General features: G+C 48.4%; 1 protein-coding gene across 2 annotated transcripts in view; it reads left to right on the top strand.

The window, feature by feature from the left end:
- The window catches only part of ZFHX3 (zinc finger homeobox 3), a 233,856-nt gene that overhangs the window by 37,581 nt on the left and 169,695 nt on the right, over window positions 1-26,580 (top strand). Inside the window, exons 1-2 of one of the 2 annotated variants that reach the window (XM_045818415.1) lie at window positions 23,250-23,260; window positions 26,220-26,223. The exons of the other annotated variant lie outside the window; for it this stretch is intronic. The gene's annotated coding sequence lies outside the window, so the exon portion shown is untranslated. Of the gene's footprint in view, window positions 1-23,249; window positions 23,261-26,219; window positions 26,224-26,580 lie in introns of those variants that run through there. 2 annotated transcript variants of the gene reach the window in all.

The following is a 26,580-nucleotide window of genomic DNA, read 5'->3' as shown; positions in this document are numbered from 1 at the left end:
ACTCTTACAGGGCTTTTCAAAACTCCTGTCATGTGTTATGGAGGTGGGGAAACAGTGGTGTTCAACTGAACAAGAGGAGGTTGTGTGTAGTGAAGGGCTTCCATTTATTTTTTTAGATATGTGTAAAGTGAGAAGGGAAAAGATTCCTGTAATGCAGTATTAACTGAGTGGTTATTTCCAGGTGGTAGAAGTTCGGGCTACTTTTAATACTCAGTTTCCTGAAGTCTGAGTGGTAAATGCCTATTCCTTTCATAATATAAAGTACATATGTCTAACGGCGAGAATGTGGAATCACTTGAATAGCACTTGTCTGTGGCTCTGCGTCTGGCAGACTTTTGGAGGTTATTCAACCTTGTGAATTAGTGAGAGTCTAATTTAAAAAAAAAAAGGGCAAGAACGCTTCACAAAATGTCCTTAGGCTACTTAGCCTTAATTATTTATGATCTTTACTGTAAGTGTCTAGAGGATGTGTTTGTAAAAATAATGGCAGTCTTAGTGGTGTGCAAGCTTGTGGAATCCTCCAGGAGGGACAAGCCCGCCTCTGCCCGGTTACGCTTCCTTGATGGCAGCGTTGTATACATGGTCTTCCAGATATGTCGTAGAGTGACGAGTAGACTTAGATGGCACCTCGGCCTACGTCGAGAACGAGGGTTTCCAACTGTCACGCTGACCGTGGGGCAAACTCTTCATTTGTGGTGAGGCATCACTGTGTGGAAGGATTTGGGAGGGCAGGTGTAGGAGAAACTGCCAACTTACAGGGCAGTTGTCAAGGGAGAGGGGACCGGTCACCACAGAACACTCACAGTTGTGCCGAGGGAGCAGATCAGAGCCACCGATGGAGTTTTCCTGGCCAGCAGGTCAGAAGCGAGTTCAACATGTTCGGGCCGAGGTTTCCTGGATCCCCAAGGAGTCATGTGTCAATTTCGTTAGCACTTGAGCTCCCTCTCTGCTCCTTTATGACTGTAGGTCTCAGTTTCTTTTCCTGTAGAAGGAGGAGCTTAAACTAGACCATCATCATCTCTTTACTGTTATTTCAGCCCTGACATTCTGAAGGAATCCAGTGTCTTTTTGTTTTAAGGCCTGCATTTTAGGTGTTGTGCGTAGTCTCACTTCACAGCTCCACGGACCAAAACATGAGCTGGACAGCTGAAGCTGTGGGGTGAGGGGAAGCAGCTGTAAAGGCCCCCCTGACCTGAGAACCCCAGCTCTGCCCTTTCTCCGTTTCATGCCACATCTTCTCCGTTGCGTTTGAAAGATGGAGGGATGCATTTGTTATCTATCACTGCATAACAAATTGCCCCTAAACTTAGTGGCTTCAAACAACACACCTTTCTCATTTCACAGTTTCTACCGGCCAGGAATCTGGTTGTGGTGTATCTGGGTCCTCCTCTGCCAGGTGTCTCACGAGGCTGCAGTGACCAAATTGGCCCAGGCTGCGGGCCCATCTGAAGGCACCCTGGGCAGGGACATGTGCCTGAGTCCATTCACATGGTTGCTGGCAGGATTCAGTTCCTCGGGGGCTGTTGGATCGAAGGCCTCGGTTCCTTGTTGGTGGGAGGCTGTCATCAGTTTCCTGCCACAGGGACCTGTCCTGACAGCAGCTCACAGCGCGGCACTTGGCTTCCATTAGGGAGAGTGAGGGTTGTGCAGGAAGCTGAAACTACAGCCTCTTTTGGCTGTTTGTAGACTGTTGTAGACTGTTGGCTAGAAGTGAGTCACGGTGTACAACCACACTGAAGGGGGGCACGGCGGAAGGATGAGAGAGCCAGGAGGTAGGGAGAGGGGACTGCCCGCCCAGGGCTGTAAGGACTGAGAGAGGTGGTGGTTATTCAAGTGCTGGGAATGTCTTTGTGCTGACTGTTAGCTCCTACCCTCATCGCTACTCTTGGTTCAAAAACTGCTTTCCTTGGGGATAGTCTGTGGGTTTGAGCAGAGACTCTTAACAGTGGGTTGGAATGTGGTGGGGAGGTGGGGTCTCCTTGCATGATCTAAGCCCATCCCCTGTTTTCTTACACTTAAGCTTGAAGTGCCTGTTGGCCAGTCTGTTAGACCCACAACTCCTCGCCCTGTGTCTGCTGGGTGTGGCACATCTAGTGTAATTTGAGAGGGAAATGGGTTTTTGGCTGAAGAAAACGTCCAGTGAGTGTTTCCATGGGTTAGGCAGCTATTCAGGGAAACGCCCGGGAGCTCTCTGGGATCCTCCAGGCTGAAACAGAGCAGCCCCTGAAGTTGCCCCTTTTTGTATCTGAGTGCTACCACCTATGACGTTGAAGAGGCCTGCCTGGCACAGTCTCTGGTTGGGGACACTCCATTGGGTTGAGCCGGGTGCCAGACATTGCCACAGCCCTCGGAAATGAGTAAGAAAAAAATTTAAAGCAGAGACCTCCCCCTAGAACAAGCTGAGCTTTGTGCAGAACAGGCTCCAAATATGAAAAGACCATTGTTCCCGGATGGCTTTTTAATTAATGCTCACCACTCACACCCATCAGCTCGCCAAGAAGAGCCGCCTCCTTCCTTCCTCTCCCCAAGGCTCTTCAGCCTGCTCCTCTCCCCATTGCCTTGGGGACAAGTCAAGGACCCTCAGGGGTGGGAGGATTGGAAGAAGAGTGTTGACAGAGAGTGGCTCCTCCTTTCTCCTGCCTGGCATACTTAGTGGGGAGCTCTCACCTGTTGGAGGGCAACCCTCTGCATTTCCAGGTTCAGGAGCCAGGCCTGTCCCCTGGGGGCTTCTGGAACATATCCCAGCCTCAGCCGGTTTCATTCCTTTCTCCCAAGCGCTCTGCACACCTTCTCCTGCCTGCAACGGTAACAGCGAGCCAGGTTGTCTGGGTGGCACTTCTCTTAGAGCTGAGTGTGGCTTGATGAGCCAAGGAATTTTTTAACTTCCCAGTGTCCCTTTCCAGATCAAGTCCTGCACTCTTCCAGATAGGGCCTACGTAAGTGTAGGGAAAGGGGCTGATGGCTTAGGAGTCGCTGCTGGGGTGCCATGTCTGGTGGGCTCAGCGGCTTCTGCGCTGTCCTGGCATGGGGAGGTGTGCCGTTCCACAGCTGACTTGCACTGTGCTCGCGATCCTTGAAGAGTGGGGGTCCTGTTGGGGCTCAGCACTCAGGACAGATGTGGGGGCTCTATCCTGACAGGGGCGGAGCTAAAAGAAAGTAGCTTGGTGCCACAACCTCACAGATCCAGGCCGTAGTTGCTCAGAACACTGTCTCAACATTTTATCATTCATGAAAAAAAATGCTACTCTGCTTTTAGCAATTCCCAAATCTGTGGATTTGTCCTGCTCTGTTCATGCCTCAGGATTCAACAGGCAGCTGATTAGATGATTCTGTGTAGTTTTGTGTATGTGATGTAGGGACATCTTGTGAGACCAGGGCAGAAATAATTTTAGTGTGATGTTTGAATTCTAAATGGAGCCTGTCATAGAACACACCAACCCAGAGACATATGGCCACCACAGAGTTAACTATATGTCTTTGTGAATACGATGAGTTTTAAGTGTTCTGAGTGTTTTAAATTAAGAAACCCTGGGGGTCTAGTTGAATGGTGGGCAAGCCCTGGAAAGAATATCTGATTGACCAGATAAGTTGTCCATGATTCCTTGAAAATCTGCTCACTCTGGGCCCAGCCAGCTTAACTTCTTGACATGTCACCCAAATATAATTGCAAGTGCCGTGGGAAAGAATCTTGAGTAGGGGTGAGTCCTGTGAAGTCTATGAGTGGGAAAAACAAGCATGAATTATTACAGTGAGGCCGGATTAGAGTTATGTGTTAGGTTCTCATCAGCAGAGGAAGCCAACAATTTAGATCACTGGAATTTGGTAGCCGCCAGCCACATGTGGCTCCTGAGCACTGGAAATGTGGCTGGTCGGCACTGAGCTGCGCCGTAAGTGGGATAGCACCGGCTTTCCAAGGCTTTAGTATGAGAACCAAGGGGAGATACCTTAGTAAAGTTTGGATGGATTACATTTAAAATAATATTCTAGACATTTTAGGTTAAGTAAGAGATATTATTACAGTTCATTTCACCTGTTCCTCCCCCGACCCCCTTAAATGTGGCTACTAGGAAATTTAACACTACTTACGTGGCTCCCACTTTACAAGTAGAATTTAGATCAGTGGCTATCCAAGGGAGACCCAAAGGTGCTGGTTTTGGTTCTTGGTCAGTGAACTTGGTGGAAAGTCAGATTTGGCTCCAGTTGGGAGTGCAGTAAATAACGCCATGGGAGACAGTCTGTCTGCTTTTTGGATGAACTCACTTTAGATGGAAATGCATCAGGTCTTGTCCCTTTGGCCGTGGTCAGACTGTCAAGTGATGAGCAGATGCTGTGGCCAGGACAATGAGTCCTGCACACACCTGGGGAGGCCCACGGGCTAGGAGGTGACGCACAGAGGCCGAGGGGCCTTTCCATGGCCAGTCCCATGGGGCAGATGATTGCTCCAGAGCTGGAGCAGCCCTCCGGGGTAAAGGTCTCTTGCTCAATGGCCAGACCTTTAAGGGAAGACAGCAGTTGCTCAAATGCACCTCCAGACTCTCTGAATCCAATCATTCCAGTTAAACAGGCCCACAGGCAAGCCCGCACCATTGGATTCTTCAGTGGCTTTACAGTTTTACCCCCTACGGTCACTGATGGGAGAGGCAGAGCAGTTTCCCATAGAACCTGTTTGTGAAGGTGTGCCTCTGTATAAAGCCAAGTTAGACTTCGGATTCTTACGTCCTTTCTCAGGACGGTTTGAGAGGGTCTCTTTCAAGAGCGTCAGGTCTTGCCCTCTTGCTCAGAGAGAGGCAGGGAGGCAATCCAGATGTGCAGCCTCACTGTTGGCTTTTACCAGCTTATGGGTCAAGGGTTCACTATACCAATTGTCAGTAATAATGTCTGGAGGGCTGACAAGACAAGATTGATCTTAAGCTGCTTTTAAGTTTGTCTTTCTTGTGATTCTGCTTCCAGAGTACTGGTCAAACCAGTCCCTATCTGGCTGATTATTATCAATAAAGTAGACTTAGGCTCTGTGGCCAGGAACGGTCTCTGGCATCTGGCAGCTTGGGTTTACTGGGGTAAACTGCTATGGTGACTGCAGTTTGCATTGCACAGAGGGCAGTGCCTCTAAATGTGAGAAGTGGGGCCATTTCTGCATGGAGAAGGGACCCAAACCCCACCCCTCCTGTACACTCATGGCCAGTTACAAATCTGGGCACATGGTTTTCTTTTTATAGAGAGTTGGTGGATAGTTGCAAGCATATTGGTACTTGAGAATGAACAGGTAACTATGTAGGTTGTCGATTCCAATCCTTTATTGAGAATCTATTAGGTCAGCCAACAACTCCATTTAGTTTCTTCTGTAAAATAAAAGATACATTTTTCATTTTCACCAATAACTTCATTGATTTGAATATTTTGAGTATGTTGGCTATCTGTCGCCTGGTGTAATGTTGATTGTTCTCAATGAATGTCTCGATTTGATCGCTATCAACTTCAACTGGTCCACCCAACTATGGAACATGGTTCAGCGAGAAATCTCCAGCATGAAACTTCGCAAGCCACTGTTGACACATTTGATCAGTCACAGCACCTTCTCCATGCACAGCACAAATCTTTTCTTGCATTTCAGTTGTATTTTTACCTTTCCTGAAATAAAACATAACTGCCAACAATGTCACTTATTTTCTTCCATCTTCAATGTTAATTTTGATAGTTTTTTTAAATGCACAGTGATATGACAGCTGTCACAATATAATCTAACAAAATTGTTTTGAATGAAGTTAAAGACAATTAAGTGCTACTAGAGCCATGGTACCAAAAAAAAGCAAATGGACTTTTTGGCCAGCCCAGTACTTGGTGCTGGGTGGTGATCCGGGTGCAGTGGCTTCCAGAAGAAGCCACTGTCCTTGCCTATAAGGAAACCGTATCTGGATGGACTAGTAATTGTCCACAGAAATAGTCTTAAGCTGCTTTTAAGTTTGTCTTTCTTGTGATTCTGCTTCCAGAGTACTGGTCAAACCAGTCCCTATCTGGCTGATTATTATCAATAAAGTAGACTTAGGCTCTGTGGCCAGGAACGGTCTCTGGCATCTGGCAGCTTGGGTTTACTGGGGTAAACTGCTATGGTGACTGCAGTTTGCATTGCACAGAGGGCAGTGCCCACCTACGTTTAGGGGCTTAGGAGAAGTAGGAGGACCTCTGAGTAAGTATTCACTCAGGAGGGAGGCAGGAAGATAGACAGTGCCTCTTATCCAGAAAATTGATACATTTCAGAGCCTAAGGGCTTTGGCTGCCAGAATAATCCCAACATTTATTTGTGTTTTCAGTTTGCACTGTTCTCGTATGTGCTCACTGGACCCTCTTAACAATCTCAGAGGTTGTTTGGTCAGACCAAGACTTGCCCTGTGTTGACGGTGAGTGGTCGAGGCCTGTGAAGTTGTGGGCTTTACCCCCTGGCATGCAGCTGGGAGTGGCAGACTCAGTGTGGGGCTTGGGGGCTGCTGCTTGTGTGGCTGTGCTGTGGCACTTGGAGAGCTCTGGAGACTGACTGATGATAGCCTTTGTGTGTTTCATATTAGAGGAATTCGGGGGCTGGCCTTGGGGAGAACACGGACAGCTGTGGCTGTGGGTGTTATTGGACAGACAAAAAAGGTGTCCATCAGAGAGGTTTGTGCCAATGGTTTAATTTCCTTTATTTCAGGACTGGAAGTTATTTAAATTACTTTATAGACTTCCTGTTTCCTTGCAAGAGCTCATTAAGTCCAGGCTGAGCTGCGGCCTTGCCATAATGGAGTGCTCGGACCTGCAGTTCCTGTTCCATCCTCTAGGCGCCCGGGTTGGAAGGGTACTTGCTGAGAATGGAGGAGAGTGTGGGATGCATGTTCATGGTGACCCTTTTCATCGATAGCCAGTTATGACTTGACATTTACGGTCTTCCTCAAGGATAAAGAATTACCTATTACTCCGGACTCTGTAGACTTTTCTGGACTCATTAATTTCACCGTTATGTAACGGAGAAGAGGCAGGCACATCTCATCTGGCCCTAGGACTGGGAACCTTGCCTACATTTTTGGTGATTGGAGTTCAGCCTTGGACTAGACGTAGCTTCAGAAGCTGGTGCCTGTGCAGTGGAAGCTGAGGATTTCCCTCGTGATTAGGACACGTGGTGGTGTAAGTGTGGATTACCTTAACCCTCTCTTTTACTTGATGGGAAGGTTTTCAAACAGGGATTCCAGAATTGCTCCACAGCTTTGAACCCTGCCCAAACGTGTCTCTTGAAGAGATACATATTTGACTGGGTGGTTGATATTTAAGCTTGCCAAGAAAATTAGGCGACCAGGAAACACCCCGCCCCTTGTGCATCTATAATTGTCCCGTCAGGGGGAAACCTGCCCCTGCATTCAGGGCTGAGTTTGTTGCAGAGTGCCAATTAGAAGTAATAGCAGCAGCAAACAGGTGCTCGGAGGGAACTCAAATGGTGTCAACATCAAGAAGCTGTCACTGGCTCCTGTGGATTAGGGAAGCCTGCTGCCTATTTACCACCCACCTGGGGAAAAGTAGAGAAAGTAGCAATTGGATAGGCCGCCATGTCCAGGCCCTGCTTGACTCAGTGACTTTGACTCCTTGGTGTGAAGTTCTGGCATGCACACTGTGCTCCTTTGGTACTCCATTTCTGCTGGTCCAGAAGTCCTGGGGGAGTCCCACACCTGGGCGTCGGGGAGGGACATCATTCCTTACTAATAGGCTGATAACAGTCATTCTAAAGATGGAGGTAATACAGCAACTTAAACATAACCTGAGTCAAACTCACGTGTCTCGGTGAATGCCGAGTCTTAAACATTCACTTACGACGTTAAAGTCTGTAATTTCTTCATAAAGAATTCTAAAATAATAAAGATGACCTGGTAGGCAAAATTCACTTGTATTTTCTAAAAGCTTTTGATAAGGTCCCTCATAAAAGATTGAGAGAACAAAACCGCAGTGTGGCATAAAGTCTTTGTTGTGGATTAAAAAGTGATTAAGTGATACAGAACAGAAGTGTTCTGGTGGAGACCCACTGCTCGTAGTGGGGAGAGGTTAATAGAAAGGGGTGCCTGATGAATCTTATCGTTGGGGCCGGAGCTATTAAGTGTATTAATTGTTTGGAAAACGAAACGGTGAGTTTAGTGCATTTGGCTGCCGTTCCCCTCATTTTTGTCACTGGATTCAACCCAGAGAGTCTCTGCAGCCTCGAACGCACGGGGCATTGGGCGGAGTGCTGGCAGAGGAAATGGAGTTTGAGGAAGCCTGTAGTGTGTAGTTCAGACCGGCAAGAAGTCTCCTCTCCGTGGGAAGGTACATGGCCCCTGGACTTGCTCCCTGTGTTGAGGGAAGAGATTCAGGAGTTACCACGGGCAACAGCAGCTCAGCGAAGTGGCCTTTCTCAGGACAAAGCAGACAGAGGAAGTCCGGCTGGGGTGGTGTTGAAGAATAAAGGGTTTCTTTAGGGAGGGCGAATCACGCTGCTGTGCTGTCGGACGCCGTCTTGTCCTGTGCCGGAGGAGGGGCAGTGCTCAGTCTTTCTGACTGTTTTCTCTTTTGTGCAGTTGTATTTACTTGTAGCGTTGAGATGAGGGCAATCTACTGTACAAGGAAACGCTCGCCTCTTTATTTCACTCCAGGACTTGGTGTGTTACTCTGAGACACGTTACATACATGCGTAGGCAGCTAGTAAAGGTGGCCTGGTGGACAGATCTGTTTGAATTAACCAAACCATAGCAGATGATACAGCTCCCTCAGGGTACACAGCGATGCAGCATCTTGAATTTGGCAAGTTCAGGGTGGTGCGTCTAAGCTGTTTGGGGAGGGGAATGATTTCAAGGCGAGCCAATGATGGTGGTGGTGGCGGCGGCGGTGGCCTTGGGTGGGGGCAGTGCGAGCCAGGCCACAGTGGAGCTGTCTTTTCTCATCCTCCCTCTCTGGTTTTTCCTCACTGCCGCTTTAGGGCTCCTTGCCTTGTTTGTTCCTTCTGTGGCCGACATGAAAGTTTCTTGCGCGTGGCCATCCTGCCTCGGGAGCTCTTACTTTCCTGAACGGGCTCTTCCAGACTGGCCATGGATTTCTTTCTTAGCCATTGTTCTCTGTTTACTAGTTTTCTTTCATAGCTGTCTGTCTCCTCACCCCAGTCCCACTTTAATTAAAACCTGGAAAAGTGCTGGCCTCCCTCAGAAATGTTGCTGAGTCCTTCCTTTTGGCTGAGAGCAGATGCCTCTGTGTGGGTTGGGGTCCCCAGCGCGCCCCGCCCCCCAGGGAATTTTTGCAATCTTGGTCCAGCATAGTTAGAAGCTGCAATTACTACTTGGTCGCTAATTACCCGGCCTAACATTAGATCAGTTTACAGAGGGAGCTTGGAGCCTGTCAGCAAAGGTCAGCCTGAGGTCCTCTCACTAAACAGCCCTCTTGTGATAGCTGTACAAGGAAAAAGGCATTAACGGGGGAAGGCTGGGGAGCCAGCTCCAGGCTGCAGGGTCCTTGCTGGGGGGATGGGAGAGGGCTGAAGTGCTGTTGAGGACTAAAGGGGTCATGCAGGCTGATAACCCTCCTCACAGCCTTTCTCTGAAAGCCTGGAGGAAGGCGCTGCCCTTTCATTGAGAGGCTTTGCTGTACAGAGCGTGAGACAGACACAGGCGGAAATCAGGAAGTCTGGGTTGGTGACTTTTAATGGTTGCCTCTGTTAGAAAGATCAGTTCAGCCACAGCCTCTGAGAGGGGAAGCAGGACCTAAGAGAGAGCTCCCCAAACTTGGGGTGCTCTTTCTGTTGTATATATATTTTACCACTTGCCCTGTATTTGCTTCTCCCCTCCCCCCCATGGTTTTCCCTGTTAAAACCATAAATGCCTGCTCTGGCACCATCCCGAGCCATGCTATCTGAGGAATCTCAGGTTTCGGCTGGTTGTATTGGTTCAGAAAAAGACCAAATAAAGATTTGAATTTAAAAAGTTCACCTGTTACCTATAGGCACCTAGCCAGTGGCCAGTGGTGCTTGTAGGACATGCTGGAAAATAATGGTGGAAAAGACACTAGACTGGACATGTGAGTCCTTGTCTTCAAGGTCAGCCTGGCTTCCTCATGCCATGTGTAACTGTGGGCAGGTCTCCCTGCTTCTCTGAACCTTAAAAATGGGGGTGCAGGCTTTGTTTGAGTTTATGCAAGTGAAACGAGAATGTTTCTCTCTGTAAATATTAACAGCTAACACTTATTAAGCATCAACCATGCTAAATACTTCACTGTCTTATTAATCCTTACAGCCATATGGGGCAAAGAGAATGTCTATCTACACCCATTATACATGAATAGTGAACCCAAAGTAGGTTAACAACTAGCCCATTTTCCACGGCCTGCATGCTGGGATGCTAGCCCGGGGCATATGCTTGTAGTTTTTTGTTATTGGTGCACTTCAAGGTGCTGTTTGGTGACTCTCTGATATCTGCCCGTTGGGTGCAGTATTAGGAAAACAGTGGGAAGGGCGGGAAAGAAAAGAAGGTTCAGCTCCTCACGGAGGGATCTCCAAAGTCCCTCAGCAGCTGCGGCGCAGTCCCAACCGCCCAGTTCCCATGGTCTGTCCATTGGGCCCCAACACTGGTTGGGACTTCATCACAGCTCTCCCCCTTCCCACCCCTTCCAATCAGGGTAAGATCAGTATGCGGTTGATGGGGGCCTGGAAGGCAGGGGTACGATGTGTTACATTGATAAAGTTCTTCCAGCCTGAGCTTTGGAGCAGTTTCAGGACTCCCTGTTCGATATCCTAGCAGATACACCGCATCTCCACGGCATCAGATGCTCTGGCACTGCAGGACCCGGGGCACCGTGGCACCCGACCCTCCAGAATGGTCAAGGGACAGAGTTAGGAGGAGGGCCAGTGCTTGCCCCTTCATCACCTGAAGTGGAGCCGCTGTCCCCACACTGTGGGAGTGGGGCGGGGGGTGCCGCTCCTTAGACTGGCTGAGTCTGAAATGGGCCTAGACCTAGCATTTTGTGATTGCACAACCGATGTACAGAAAGGAAAAGAGCTCGAGGTTATTTTCTGAGTTGAGAAAGTTCAGCTGAGCGTTCCTGTGGATGGAAGGGGAAGCTCTGGAGACAGACTCCTGATTCCTCCTCTTTTCCCCGAGCCAGAGAAGTCTGTGTGTGAAACATGCTTTAGAAAACTCTCTTCCTGAACTTCCCGCCCCTGGGTGCTGACTAACACCACTTCCCCTCATTTAACTTCACGTTCGGGTAATTAACATATAATTTGATACCTGGAAATTCATGCTGGGTGGAGCTGGAAAGAATTACTCAGCTCTTAGCAATTTAGACTCTTGGGTTATAGAACTCTGTGTGCTGCGTCCTGGTTCTCCTGTTACTGCTAACTTGTTTTGCTAATATCCTCGCTCCTTATTTCTTCCTTCTGTCCTGTGAAGATGAGTGGAATAATGATACAGTATGTTTTTATCGTTTAAACAGCTGAAGGGTGGTTGACTTTTACACGTGGGCTGCCTGCTTCTCCAGTGCGTGTGTTCTTAGCTTTCTTCTGTCAGCTGGTAGAATGTGATGGTGTCATAGTTTATTTCATTGCCTGCTTCTTTGTCAAGGCAGTGCCATCAGTATTTTTAAAAATGCAGTAAGTAATTATCAGGAAAGAATAAAAATGAAAAATTAGGATGATTTTGCGGCTTAAATTTGGAGTGTATGCTGATGGTTTCATGTTTTGTTGAAGATATTATGTATACTGTTGACACATGTATTAATATGGTGGGATCATAGTTCTTATCGTATGTGACACCTGCTTGGTTAAAGATATAAAGGCTGGGCGAACTCTGACCTGGAGCTGAGCATCAGCAGAGTTGAGAGTCAATCGGGATTATCTTGAAAATAAATCGGAATGTCCACATGTTTTGAAAGAGGACATTAGGAGCAGTTCAGATGGAAAATTGTATGTGATGTGAAGTCAGAGGAAGGAAAGGAGCGAGTCCCTCAAGCAGCGGTGGTAAATGGATTCTGACTTGCATGCGGACTCTCCTTGGTCACAACATCCTGGTCCCGCGGATGGGGAAGGATCCCCAGTCCCGCTCCACTCTGAGCATGCTGTCGTCGGGCGGCTGCAGGGAAGGTAGGCGCAGGGAAGAGAGGCTTGGAGGTTGTTCCTTGCTATGGCTTGTGCTTTCCGGGTTTGAGAACTTGACTTCGGAAAGCTTCTAAATTTGTTCCTAGTGGGTTGATTTATTTTGTTGAGGTCAAATTAGAGCTAATGGCCCTAATGGTTTACAGTGCTCCTAAATGGTTCTTAGCACTTAGGCAGGCTTGGCTGGCCGTGGTGGGCGGGTTTCCAAGTGTGGACTGTATCATTCTGAGGGAGGGTATATTTTTTTGTTGAAGTTGCTGTTGAGAGTACAACTTATATGTGTCAGGTAGGTGAAAAGGTAACAGCAGAGTTAGTCACACTTAATATGCAGCTCTCTCGGTATCAGATCAAGGGATGCGTTTGTTCACATGGGCCCTGTGGGCATGTGGTGAGGGAGCAGGGCATCCAGCTGGGAGTTTTGTAGTTGGCGCTCGTTTGTCCTCTCACTTTGCTAGGAGTGTGTTGCTCATGAAGTGCAGCGGTGGGGAAGCCTCAGATTTCCTCCGGCTGTTCCTGGTTGCTAAGTAGTTCCTGTGAGAGCAGGTAACCAGGTTAGACTAATCCCAGTGCCTGCCTTCCAGCCGTGCTGTGGTATCTAGGAGTTCATGACAAGGTCTTTGGCAAGGGGATTATGCTCTACAAAAATCTGGCTCCCGTCTCCTGATTTCTGTGTGATTGGGATCAGCAGGCAGAGCAGACAGGTGTCTACAGAGGAGCTGCATGTCTCTGCTGGTCCACAGAATAAAGCCATACACGTGTGTGCACAGGCAGGCTCTGTGGGCAGTGACCTTTCCAGGGTTGCTGGGTGCAGCTGAAAGAGGAGAGCGTGGGGAGGGCAGGGACTCTGCTCCTAAACTGAGGTGGTGGTGGAAGGGAAAGATGGGTATTGGATAACCAGTTCTCTGTGCTTTCATGGGAGGGGGGTGGGGAGAGGCTGTCTCCAAAGACTCTTTGGCCCATCAATTCTCAGAGTAGTGCCCTTTAGGCTGCAAATGTGGTTTTGAAGGCCAAGTCCAGTCAAATTCTATTACGGGTAAAATCCTATTGGTCAGCTGTGGACTGAACCAGAGCTATGGAGGGTTGAGTGAGGGATGGGGGCTTTGCCTTCTAATTGCTAATGGAATGGCTACACGATTCTCAAAACTGGGGTTCCTTTTTTCCCTCTTGTACACTCTGAAAACACACGTTCAGTATATTTGCATGCTTTGCGGTCTTGAAGCTACTGTACTCATTCTCAGGACCCAATGGACTTGCCCTTGACCAGTTTGAAGAACATAATGCTACCAGTGAGATGCCTACTTCCATGGAGAAAAGTCTCTGCATTCATCCACTTCATCTCAAAAATATCACAGTCATCATAAACAGTGCTGTTAATCCAAAGACTTGGGTTTCAAAGCAGATAGATGGCCGTGTTTGTGGCCCAGAAGGAGTTAATTTCCACTGTTAATAAAATGAGCGGGTGCATTGGGCATGACAGAACTTGAGACATCACCCCACAGTAGCGGCCAAAGGTGCCATCAAGCTATTGGCAGAACTGCGTTCTAGATTTGGTGTTTGACCGTGTTCATTTGGTTCCATGGCCACCAAGTTCTCCAGAGAAGTTTTAATTACAAACCAAGGTGATGTGGTTTCTTGAATGTGTTATAACAAATGGATGTTAACCCAAGTAGCCCTGAACAGCCCCCTCCATCAATAAAACCCCATAATTATCACATGCTGGGCTCCAAGGAGGAAATCTCAACGCCCTGAGTGTCTAGTCGGCTGTGCTTCCGGCGGCCTCCCTTTCCTGGAGTTGGAGGCAGGGCAAGGGTGTCAAAGGAGCGCCCTTTCCTCCGAGGACCTGACAGCAGTGACACACCCAGGACAGGCTCTCTGCTGTCCCGGGGAAGAGCAGTCGGTGGCCTTGGGAGTGGCGGGGTGCGGGTAGTTAGCTCCACTCTTTGGTGGTGGGCCAAGGGTGGGAGTTGGGGGGAGGGAGGGTGGTTAAAATGGAAGACCTTGAGATGGCAAATCTTTATTAGTTTTGTAAACAGCTTTAGGAAGCGCTGGGAGCATCTTGCAGGGACCCTGCAATTATCATAATAAACAGTTTTATCATCTGCTTGGCAATCAATATTGTGGCTTATGCTGCTTTAGTATCTCAGTGGTATTGATTACCTTAACAACTGGGCTGCGGTCAGCTTCCATTAACCCCTGCTCTGCCGGCAGGCTCGTGCCTTCCATGGTTGGACGGAAGACTGTTCTGGTTCCAGCCCAGGCAAGTGGTGGAATTTGACAGCTGGCCAGAGAGTCAAACACAGCTTTTATCTCAAGGCGCCCAACAGAAAGAAGGGTTTTAAACAGGGAATCTGGAAGCTAATGCAACTTTTTAAAGGCTGTGTGTGTGTGTGTGTGTGTGTGTGTGTGTGTGTGTAGACAGTGTATAAAACAATTATAGCAGTGGGATTTCAACTGTGACTCAGGAATTTGAATGTTAAGAGTGAAAATTCTGACTCTTCCCGCCTGGGCTCTGTCCAGTGTTCTGTGCTCCACTTCTACCCTCCCTGGGGGGGAATGGACATGTGTGGAATTGAATTGTGGATTCTTGCGCTCATGCCCTTATGCAACAGGCATTCCTGGGACTCTGAGCATTTGTTTTACAACCCATATTTTACTTTTAGAGAGAAACCACTTGTTCAGGGACATCTAGTCCTAGGATCCAGGTTCTTCTGGCCCAGGGCGGGTCTGAAGTGAAATGTTGATCATGAGATGTCAGAATGCTGGGGACAGGTTTTGGTGCCGCTTTAGATTCTATCACTCTCACTGGCTGTCCCGACTCTGGTCTGGCGACTGTTTATATCCCTCTTTTCTCCTGATGAAACAAAGGCAGCAAGGACACTTTGCTCTACGGAGCATCTGATTGAGTCCCCAGACCAACCAGTAGTTAGGGATTAGGTAGTAGTAGTCCCCAGACCAACCAGTAGTTAGGGATTAGGTAGTAGTAAGTGGTAGTCATTCAGAAACTTTCTGGATGAGATCTTGCTTGCAGTAAGGGGTTGGTGGGGGCGGGGGGGGGGTGTGTGTGTCTGTCTGTGTGGTGTGTGTGTGTGTTGACTTTTTTTTTCCCCTGTTAACTGCCTTATTTATATGCATATGAATATATACAAATGGGGGAGGGGGAAGGTGAGGTCACACATATCCAGTGGCTTAACCCCTTCAGTCCAGTTTTAGTGTAGAATGTCATGGGGTCTTCAACACTGCAGACCCAATAGCACAGGCGCTGTACAGCCTAAATGGCATTGACCGCTAATAAGAAGCCAGCTACCCTAGTGAGGAGTTGGTTTCAAAGTTGGTGAGTTTCATGGAGTCACTGGGGAGTGGAGGAGTGGGAGGAGGAGGTGGCAGTAGTAGTTGGACTAGAAGGAAAGTGAGTTGTGCTGGCAGCTGCCACTCTCTGCCCTCCTTGCCATGCTGCAGCCTGTGGCTTCCTTATCCCTGTGGCTGCCCCACAGGAGCCAGGAGGGGAAGTTTATCAGATAGGGAGGAGGCCAGTAGGTATGTGGTGAAGGCGAATGCCACAGGCTGAGCTTGGAGAAGTGCAGGTGAGTACAGGCAGGGGGTTACAGGTGTACTGGATTCCCAGCCATGGGATCCAAGGCCCCACAGGGTAAGGGGTCCACATGTGAGAGGGTTAAGAGGCCAGGCCATAGAGTGTGGACAGCAAGATGCAAGGCTATCAGCTCTATCTGGTGAGGCCCAGGGTACTAAGAGCAAGACTAGACCTTGGTATCAAGTCACAGGCTTGATGAGCAGGGCTGAGCCTACAGACGTCAGTGGTTAGACCTGTGCAGGAGAAGGAAGGGCCCCTGGGAGCCACGGGGAGTGTCTTCTGCACAGGGTGGGAGAGTCCACACAGGGCCATGGTTCAAGCAAGCCTTCCCTCCTGACTCTGACTGCACCTTACCGGGTCAGGGTCACCCTCCCTCTGACGGGGCTGTCAAAGGATCCCCGTCCCAGTCTTCCTATAATCTGGATGCACCCTCTCCTCTCCTCATTCCCTCTCTGCCCAGACTACCTTGGTTCTACAAATGGGACAGTGTATTTCAGGCAGAATGCTCTTCCTAGAAATGTCACTTGTGTCAATCAGTTAGACTCAGAGTGTGGGCAGTGGTTATTAGGTTGACCAGAGGTCCACTGTTTTCCATCATGGTAGGGCCTGCAGCTCACAGGGTTCCACCTGATGGCCAGACTGCTCATCCACATAGAAGAAGTAGTGTCCATGATGGAAATGAGACCAGCTCCCCAGGTTTGGTTTTATGTAGATTCGTGCACTTTGATTGGGTCATGATGCAGTCAGTCACACTGTGGCCAAAATCACCCTTCACCTTACCCCACTGGTCTAACTTGAACTCTGCGTTGAAATCAGCTCTTCAAAGTGTGACCTCATTCATGAGGAGCTGCTAGACCTCGGCAGCTTTTTACCTTCTTTCCACACATGGTTTCTGAGCTGGGTGTTCAGACCAATTCGGGTGGCAGTATCGCCTCTCCCTGCTCCCGTCTTATGTCTTGTTGTGACCAGAGGTTTTTGCTTCAGTATCTGGTGCTTCACTGGGAGCTTTGTGCAACAGTTTTTTGTACAGTCTATGTGCAATTTTAAGACTTAACCGTCTTCCATCCAGGCCCTTCTTGGCTTTGTGGAGCAACCCAGTGTTTGGTGTTGTTTATAACTGCTTTTTAAGTGTGAGCAGTGAAATGTATTTTTGGGGTCTTTGGTATACTCAGGTTTTTTTCCATACATATTTAGAAGATAAAGGGTGATTTCGAAGGGTTTGGAAAGGCTCTTCTCTTTAGGAAAGAGTTGAACGCTGGAGTGGCGACCCAGAAACCTGCCCCTGGTCCCTGATTTGCTGCTGACCAGCTAGTGGCCTGGGGAAAAGGGTGACTCGTAGTAGTCCCTCTGATGTTTGAGGAAATCTTTTAAACTTGTAAAATCCGAATTAGGATTCCTATTCTGTCTAATAAGACAAGATTGTTGGAGATCAAGTGAGAAATGAGTATATGTTTGAAATGTATAAACCACATGGACATTGAAGGAATGTTGCTGTTTCTTCCTGGGAAGGTGGTGCTGGGTGTGACTATCTTCCTAGGTCAAATACTGAGGTTACTGTGAAAAAGTTTATTGCAGAGAGAATTTCCCAGGAGCCCACAGCATGGTGATGGGCGTACATGGGCCACATGTGGCAAGAAGCCCACTTATCATGCAGCCATCCTGCTTGCGGGTGAGCGTGAGAGAACCAGCCCGGCGGGAACCAGCTAGGTTCAGACTTTACAAAGCAATTACGGTGACTTATAAAACATTCATACTGAGCTGAAAGACAGTCCGCTCAAAAACAATGCTTGGTAAATAAACATTGCTTATTTTGTAAACTCACTGAAGGTGTTTTAAATTATTTTTTAACCCTTTAAGTCAACAAGTGGAGACTTTGAACTTACCAGTGGATGTGTTTTTCTTAAGCAGGATTTGGCTCCAAGCTCTAAATCAGGCTCTTACAAAATCTTAGCCTGTTATATGGCTTGGTTTTGCTCAGCAACAACTGTGCTAGTCGCCACATGTGCTGAGTGCTGTGCCCGGACCGGGGCGTACGCTGTGGTCTCTCCCTGTGCGCTGCGGTGCGTTAGTTAGCGGTGTGGCAGCGCTGGGACCCTAGTAAGAGGAGGAGTGGGGGCGGGGTCAGCAGGTGGTGAGTTCGAAGGAGATAGCTGGGACTGACCCACTTCTTAGGAAGCCCTTCACCTCTTCTGAAGAGAGAGAGGAGAATCCATTATTTCTTTGGGGGAAAAAAAGGCTTAGCTTGTCATGAATGTGGCAACTCAAGGCCGAGAAGCTGGGCTCTGGCCAGTGCTGTTCTCTTTTCACAAACGCCTCTAAACTGGGTAAAGGCAGGGCTTTCATTTTTTTTTTTAAGAAGACAATTTATTGTGTAAAAATAGGATTACACGAGAGATCCCATCACCTACACTTAACAATTCACCTTTTGTCTGATTTGTTTAATCTTTCTGTTCATTGCCTTTGATTTAATGCCAGTCAAGGATATCCTGATGCTCTCCCATTTTTGTAGGTGATAATATTATCTTTGTATAGCAAAACTAACCAATTCTTAACATCACTGAACCCCAAACTGCAGTTCACACCTGCCCGGTTGTCCCCACAGTGGCTGGGAATAGTTGGTTGGTTAGGGTTGGTGTCCAGATGAGGTCTATGTAAGTGCCTTCAGCCGTTTGGTTCTTAGGCTGTTCATCTAGAACAGCCCCCACCACTCCGTCTCGGCTTCCTTGTGTGCCCCCCACCCAGCCAACCCATGGGTTTTGAAGGCTAATGGGGAGTAGCTACATGCGGGAGAAAAGCACTGTTCGTTTGGTAGCCTGGGCCTCTCGATAACTCCTGCCCAGCTGACCAGCTGTCTGACCTTGGGCACACCACCAAGAGCCTCGGGGCTCGTTACTCTTGGCCATCAGAAGAGGCAAGGCGACCGAATGGCTCAAACCCAAACATTGTCATTGGCCTCCCCTGAGAGATCAGGGACACAGGGTTGCAGGCTCTGCTTGTTTTCAGTCCTTATCCCAATTGTTGCCATTGGTAATTTATTGGTACTAAATAATCCCGAGCATTTGGCTTGTTCTTTTTCTCTTGGACATGGTGAATACGGTACCTAAAACAAAGTTGTTATGTTTTCCTTCCGGACGTTTAGAAAGTTTAAAGTCTAATTTATGGCTCAATGCATAGGTTATTACTGTATACATAGTTAGCTCAAATTTTCTTCCACTCTTGCTTTTTTCCCCCCTTTCTTTGTTTGTCCTGGCCTCAACTTATGCTATGGTGTTGCCTTTTGTTCTTTTGGGGAGTATAAACAAATGGCTGTGTGCTGGGAATTCTTACGTGACCCCGTCCATAAGCTCATGAAGACCAGGCGTCCATAGGGGTTGCCTATGTGAGCGGCTCTAGGTGCCCAGTAAACGTTTCCTGATAGATCTTGGTGTAACATATTGCCATCACTTAAGCATTGAAAACTTTCCATTTCAGTGGTCAAGAGTTTTGTTTGCAGAACCATTAATTTTGTGACTGAGTTGTTCTCTGATTCATGTTTTATATGGCAAAACAGCCAGAGGAAGTCTGGTGAACCACCTGCCCGGTGAATTTTTGTTTTTATTTTTGTAGAATTTGTGTTTGAGTAGATCCTAGCTTCCCACTCACCCCCAAAAGGCCTTTGGTGAATGAAGCCATATTTGCTGGACAAGCAATGTGTAGGGGGTTGGCGGGGGGAGGTTGGATCTAAACTGCTAAAACAGTTCGCCACTGGTTCCAGCCTTGGACACTGGGAGTGCTGTTGTTGGGATGTTCAGGATGATGGAGGGGATGCATCAGAATCTGTCATTTGTTCTATCTGGAAAAAATTAGACTGGACAATCAGGTGACTTCATCTTCTCTCACAGCTCAAGTGTGAGTGAGCACACTCTCTCTTTGACTTTCTCTGCGGCTCCCTTTGCTGTTCACGAGAGACTTGCTGATTCTCAGTAAGGCACGGGTCCCAGCTGGCTCTGCCTCCTCGATGGCCCGATGGCCCGGGAGAGAGAGGGAGGCTCGTCCTTCATCCTGGAGTGTTAGGGGAGCGTCAGAGTCCATACGCCACGAGCACTAGCGAGGTGCCTGGCATGCCGCGGACACTCAGGAAATGGTAGGTACCTCAGGATCTTCTCTAGAGTGCTTGAGGGTCATATTTGCAACTATTATGTAGTATCTTCTTTTCTTGTTTGTTGACACTTGGAAAAAGATCTTTTAAGCATTTGCTTTGAGGGGCTTGGTTTTCAGGGCTCCTGTTCTGGGCCCCTGGAGAATGTCTCTGTAATCCACAGAGAAGAGCAGAGGTGCCCTTGTTTGTTGAAGGAGCCCCGTCGATGTTCCTCTCCCAGTCAGGCGCTCCCCAGGCCAGCAGCCTGGTGTTTATCCTCTCGTCGACACGCTGAGGACAGCGATTCTCATCCTCTGCTCCATGGGGACTTAGTCCAGAGGACAGCACGACCCCTGGGTACGGGGGCAGGGGTTGGTCAGTCCTGGGTGTGGCAAGGAAGTTGAGGCTCATGGCTTGCAAGTTTTCTTCTAATGGAATTTCCCATCACTTACTGCCCTGCTGATTTCTGATCAATGAAAATGAAATTGCATCACCTCCTCAGAGGCTCCACGTATGCCTGCTGCTTCCAGCTGTGTCAGTTCCGGTAAAATAATCTCATCAGGCGTGCGAGAGGGTAATAGGAAATAAAAATAAAAACCCACAATTAGCAAGAGGCCTTGCAGCTGAGTAACACTTTCCATCCCGGAGACAGAAAGAGCTGGGGAGTGAATGCTTAGGAAAGATTCCCTTAGAAAAGAAGAAAAAAAGAAAAGGCAGGAAATTTTCCAGCCCTTTTTTTCTCACTTCTCTGAACTCCCCCCCCATCCATGTGAGATTGGTGAAAAATGTGCGCAAGTTTTTCCTGCCCTACTTTTGGGGTCAGTAGAACTTCTGTGTGATAAGCACGTGGTGGGGGGCGGGATTTGTTTTACTGTCTTCCGAGTACTCTGAAGACAGACACCAAATGAATTAATGGAAATCCCAGCTTCTTCTACAAAGAGCCGGATGGTTGGGGGGACAGCTTGAAGCCAAGTTAAGTTTAGCGAATAGACTTCTCAGAGCTGGTTCATTTTAATTCCTAGACTTTATGCTTCCGTTATCAGTCCCGTTAAGAACAAGACTCCCTCCCCTGCACTATTCCCCGTAACTCCCAGCACCGAGTCACGAATATGAGGCTCTGTCAAAGCGCATTGTTTGGGCCGAGCCACCCTACTATGGAGTGCAGCAAACACGGGGGACACGCCATCCTCAGCATCTCCTTGATAAGGCTTGGGGAGGTTGAACACTGCTTCCAGAACATTCTGCCACTATGTGTGTGAGCCTGTAAAGTCACTGGGTCCAGCCCAAAGAGGAGCTGAGGCCAAAGAAACCAGGGTGGGGAATACAAAGGGCTGGTGAGGATGTGGGAAACCTGGTGCATCACCTGGGAGGAGCCAGTGGAAGGCAGATCCTATCGTCTCTTGTCAACTTGACAACATCACACGAGAGGAAATGCTTGTGTGCAGGCCAGAGTTTCAGTGGTTTTGGCAGTTTCTCATAGGCTGTTTGAGGGACAGGATGCCCTTTATCCCAGGGGTGAAAATCCTGGGCTGTCGGGAAACAGTCAGTCTCAAACATCCCTAATGTTCCTTTAATTGGTGACTCCCATGTGGATTGAGGACAAGACTCTGAGAGGGATTAGCACGGCTGGAGGATACGGTAGGATGATCTGCAGTGTGGGGGCCACAGTGTCCTCGGTGCTATAGGGTTTCAGGGCAATTGGTCAACCTGCCAAACTGTGTGTCGCAATAGCTGAACTCTGTGTTTAAATGCAGTGGACGTCAGAGGTCATCACTGACCATATCTGGCTAACAGGAGGACAGGTTCTGGCAGTAAAGCAGGAAGACTGGAACGAGGGAGCAGCCACCTGGATAATTGTGTGATACAGCAAATCCAGAGCCACAGGAAGGGCTGAGTCTGTCCCACCAGTGCCCTGACTGTTGCCATCCAGGCTCTTATTCTGCATGTCTGGATTCTAATGAGAACAAGCCAGTGGGAGTCTGTATTGAAGGAGGGACACTGTATATATTGTACACATGTAGTAAATACTTGTGAGTCAATGAAAATCATTAGAGCAACCAGTCAGTGTGCATAGGAGCTTAAAACTAAGTCCAATGGAGCCCAAACCCCAGTAGCCTGTTTATTCTTGTGGCCTAAGGCGTTGGCCCCATGAATTGACCAGGTTGGAGTCTGCCAGTCTTAGCATGGCTTGACTTGGGAATCTCTTGTGGCTGCCGGGACGGTTTCCGCAACTTTTTCTTGTTCAGGTGCTGTCCAGGATTAGAACTGCCGGCTGGAAGTTTTAGTGGGATCAGCAGCGTTCTCGGGGCAAAAGGAGAGCAGGTGCCACTTCAGAAGGGAAGCCGAAGTCCTGGAGGTTAACATGCATTTTTCATAGGTTTGTGTGTTTGCACAGATATGTTTCTCCTCTCTTAGACACTTAGCACAAGGTCTTGATCTACATTGATCACATTTTATGACTTGAACTGGCAATTCCCCCCCAGGGATCAGCCCTAACCAGGGTGTTCAGGAAGCCATTAAGGAAAAATATGTAACCACACTCGTTCCCAAACTCAATTGTTCGGTCTTAGCAGTGCTCGGAGAAGAGACGTTCAGGCGTAATTAACCCAAGTACCATTTAGCGTGGCCATGGCGATTCTTCACAGTCACTGTTGACCCCAAAGCAGCGTTTGGAACAGCGAGAAGAGAAAGACCATCTGAGCCATTTTTTGCTGAGTTTGTGAGGGTGAAATTGTTACCCACAGTCACTCGGTTCTTTGGGCAGCTTCTGGAATGGTAAAGAAGTGCAAAGTCTTGGATCCTTATGCTGGGCGAAGAAAATTTCCTATGCTGTTTTGCCTAATTCCTAGGGCCACCCTTTGAAGTGGCCAGTGGTAAATATGTCTTGATTGCTTTTTCTTGATTAAAAGTAACAGTGCAGATAATGGGCTTCCTAATTGCCATGTGGGATGGAGAAGGGTCTGTGAAGAATAGGACACATAATTAAGTTTTACTCCGCCCACCACCCAACTGGGTGTTAGGCTTTGGAATTTGAAAGCCCTTCAAACACTGCCTCGGGGAACGAAGTCACATCCTCCTCGGTCCCTCTCAGAGCCTCCACAGTCCTGAGGGCTGTCTCGTTCCCCTTTGTCTCCACTTTGCTGTAAGGAAGGGAATGGGAATTGAAATAACTCCGTAGGCCCGCTAGGATTTGAGGACTGCCCAGTATGAAATGTGTTCTCAAATCTTCAGTTTTGTGTTGTAAAACAGAGCTATTGAAGAGGAGATTCTGTGTTGGAATCACCCTCCACAGTGTACCCACCGAATGGCAATTTGGAGAGAGTCTTGGAAAACACAGCCCGGAGCAGTATTTGGGGCACCTCTCACCAGCCAAGGCACACCCCTCCTGAGGCCCGGGGAAGGCCCTGTGGGGAGGCTTGGCCTTTGTGTGGTGACCCTGCTCCCTCTTTAGGCCCTTGCCAATGGCCAGCCTTCCAGAGCCCCTTCCTGCTTTACTTATTGGTGCCTCTGGCTCCCTGCTGCTTGAAAAGCTGTTTATGCTAATGAGCCAGGGAAGATCTGAAGAACTTGCTGTGCCCGTGCTGGTGAGGGGCAGAGAGAGAGAGAGAGAGAGAGAGAGAGAGAGAGAGAGAGAGAGAGAGAGAGAGTGAGAGTGTGTGTGTGTGTGTGTGTGTGTTGCCCCATTAATGAGCCTTCGAAAGGCAACCCTTGTTTGTTTTGTCATGGCGCCAATTCCGGAGCCCTGTGCCAGAGCTCACCGGGATGGTGAACCCACTGTGTGGCCTCCTTCCCGCCTGGAGGAAGACACTCCTTTTTCCAAAGAGTCCTCTGGGAGATGCCTGTTGAGGGAGACTTTCTTTCCCCAAGGCCGCCTCTCACCTGGCTGTTAGCTGTTACGGGCTTTAGCCATCCATTCTGTGCACAGCAGGTGGAGTTACTGGAGAGCATGGGTTTTTCTCTATCCAGAAAAGTTGGATGGGGTTTACCAGGTGTTGCCACAGGACCAGAAAAGTCAAGCAGCTGTCAGAGGTTATTCGTTTGTTCCTTTATGGATTAGCTATGTCTAAAAGAAAGCCGAAGGCCTGTGGCTGCTTCTACCTGCATTCCTGAAACAAGTGCCAAGAAGGAAGTGAGGGAAGAAGGGAGAAAATCTGCCCCAGTTTGGTTTCTCCTGGGTGTGTGCAGCCTTGAACTACAAGTTACACGTGCTATTCAAAGGAACTGCTCTGCTAAGAACTACTAAATAAGAATTCAGAAAGCCTAGCAGACTCATTGTCCTATTAAACCAGTGAGTGTGGCTTTGATAACCCTTTCCATGAGGCAGAAACCCCAGAAGTTCAACGGTGTGTAGTCCAGACCTGATCCCGCCTCGTCCCCTTAACAGAACTGTGTCAGGGATTTGTGTGGTGTCCTGGATTCCTGTTCCACTGACCAGCTATTTAAGATGGCTGGAACAAGAGTTGATTTTGTGGACTTCAGACCCTCTGTAGTGCTGAATGGGAGATAATAATTCTAATGCTGTAAACCACAAAGTACTAAAATACTCAGGAATCATACCCAGACCTCAGAATCAGGATGTTGGGCCTTGAGTGATTAATTATATGTAATGTTGAGATCAGCATGCTCCCATTAATGTTATTTAAGATGTCTCCTTTAGAAAGTGTGCTGTTAATCATGTTTTTTTGTCCGTACCGTGTGCTCAGCATTGTGCTAGGGGATGAACAGAAACATAAGCTGATTTTTGCCCTCAAGGAGCTTCTGGTCAAGTTGTAGAGATAAGAACAAAGGCAGTGAAAGCAGGAGAGACTGTTCTCCTGACTGGAGTGGTGAGGGTTGCTGTAGGAGTGCAGAGAGGAGAGAGGCCCCTGTGGGCCCCAGTGATGACGGGGATGTCATTGCCTACATGGGGCCTGCGCTCATGCTTCCTAAAGAATGTCGCAGGTTTGGATACCTGTTGAGGAAGAGGAGGGACATCCAAAGGGCTTGGGGCTGCAGGAGCCAAGGTGAGGATGTGGAAAAATGTGGAGTTGATGGGGAGGAGACCCCCCTGCTAGGGGGAAGTAAGGGCGGCGATGGAGTAGCAGTGTAGGCGTAGAGTTTAGAGAGTTTGCAAACCCGTCTGCAGAGTGTTAAGTATGGATATTTTGGCTGTTGGTTCTTGTGGGGGAAAGGCATCTGAGGAATATAACATTGGGAAGACTAGAGTGATCTTCCCTTTCTGTGCTCTGAAATCAAAGCTGGTGTGGAGACCAGGGTGGTCAGTGAGGGGCAGTTCCATTTGGACATGTTGAGCCATGCGGAGTGTTGAGTGATGGGAGGCCAGCCACTTAGAGACATCTTGTGGTCTAGGCAAAGTATGAGAGACGTATTCCAGTGATAAGTCAGGAATGGAAAATTTTGTTTTGGGAGTCAACTCATAATTTCAGTAATTGAAACCACAGAAGTAGTTAAGGTAGTTGATGTACAGAGATAAGAGCAGAGAGCCAAGGGGGGAAAAGTATGATGATAAGAGAACAGAGAGGAGGGGTTTCTGTGGGTTAAGGAAATAGGGAATGCTATCAAATAAGCAGGAAAGAGCTGTGGGATCGGGAAGGGGGGCCGACAATGTAAAGTTCGGAGAGCTAGAAAGAGAGCCAGGGAACCATGTCAGAGAAGCAGAAGGGGAAGAAGATTTCAAGGTGTTGTGGTCAGCAGCTTTGAATGCAAGGGAAATTGATGAGGACGAAAATAGAGGAGGGAAAACCATTGGCCGCCATGACGAGGGCATTGGTGACCTCAGGGCCTTCTGACCCACCTGAAGCAATGTCCAGCCCTTTCCCCCAGGGAGCCTGAGCCTTTCCTCCAGGGTGGAGCCTGGCGGCTCTGCATCTTCACTAAGCCCCACAACACAGTTGGTTCCACTGTCCAGCAGAGCTTGAGAACTGTTGATGCAGATCCGCTCTCTCTCAACACAGAGGAGGACGAACTCACCTGGCCTTCCAGGATTAGTGTTGAGGAAGAGAGGCTTGGGGCAGAGTCCACTTGTTCAAAGAAGCTGAGATCTGAGGGAAGGATGGGGAATATCGTCTGAACCAGCAGTGTTGGTGGGTCAGACCCTTATCTAGGAGTGCGTGGGTTTGTGGAATATGGTAGAGAGTTGAGTGAGAGGGATCACCAATAAAATCCTAGGAAGCTCTTTTTGTTTTGTTTTAAAGATTTTATTTATTTATTTTTTTGGGGGGGGGAGGGAAGGAAGGGGGAGAGAGAGAGAGAGAGAGAGAGAGAGAGAGAAACATCAATGTGCGGTTGCTGGGGGTTATGGCCTGCAACCCAGGAATGTACCCTAGCTGGGAATCGAACCTGGGACACTTTGGTTCCCAGCCCGTGCTCAATCCACTGAGCTACGCCAGCCAGGTGTTTTTTTTTTTTTTTAAGATTTCATTTATTTACTTTCAGAGAGAGGGGAAGAGAAAGAGAAAGAGAGGGAGAGAAAGAAATATCAATGTGTGGTTGCTTCTTGCAAATCCCCCACTGGGGACCTGGCTTACAACCCAAGCACGTGCCCTGACTGGGAATCAAACCAGCAACCCTTTGGTTTGCAAGCCCACGCTCAATCCATTGAGCTACACCAGCCAGGCCCTATAAAGCCCTCTTATTAATCTTCAGGGAAAGGACAACATACCCCAGTGTAGAAATAACAGGGAATTCACACAAGAAATAAAAATTGCCCGTAAGTATCTGCAGATGGGTTCTTTCTTGCTAGCAAAAAAA

The sequence above is a fragment of the Phyllostomus hastatus genome, unplaced genomic scaffold (assembly GCF_019186645.2).
Source record: "Phyllostomus hastatus isolate PE091 unplaced genomic scaffold, TTU_PhHast_1.1 phas_scaffold_345, whole genome shotgun sequence".
Lineage (NCBI taxonomy): Eukaryota > Metazoa > Chordata > Mammalia > Chiroptera > Phyllostomidae > Phyllostomus > Phyllostomus hastatus.
This window is presented reverse-complemented; position numbering and strand designations above follow the sequence as displayed.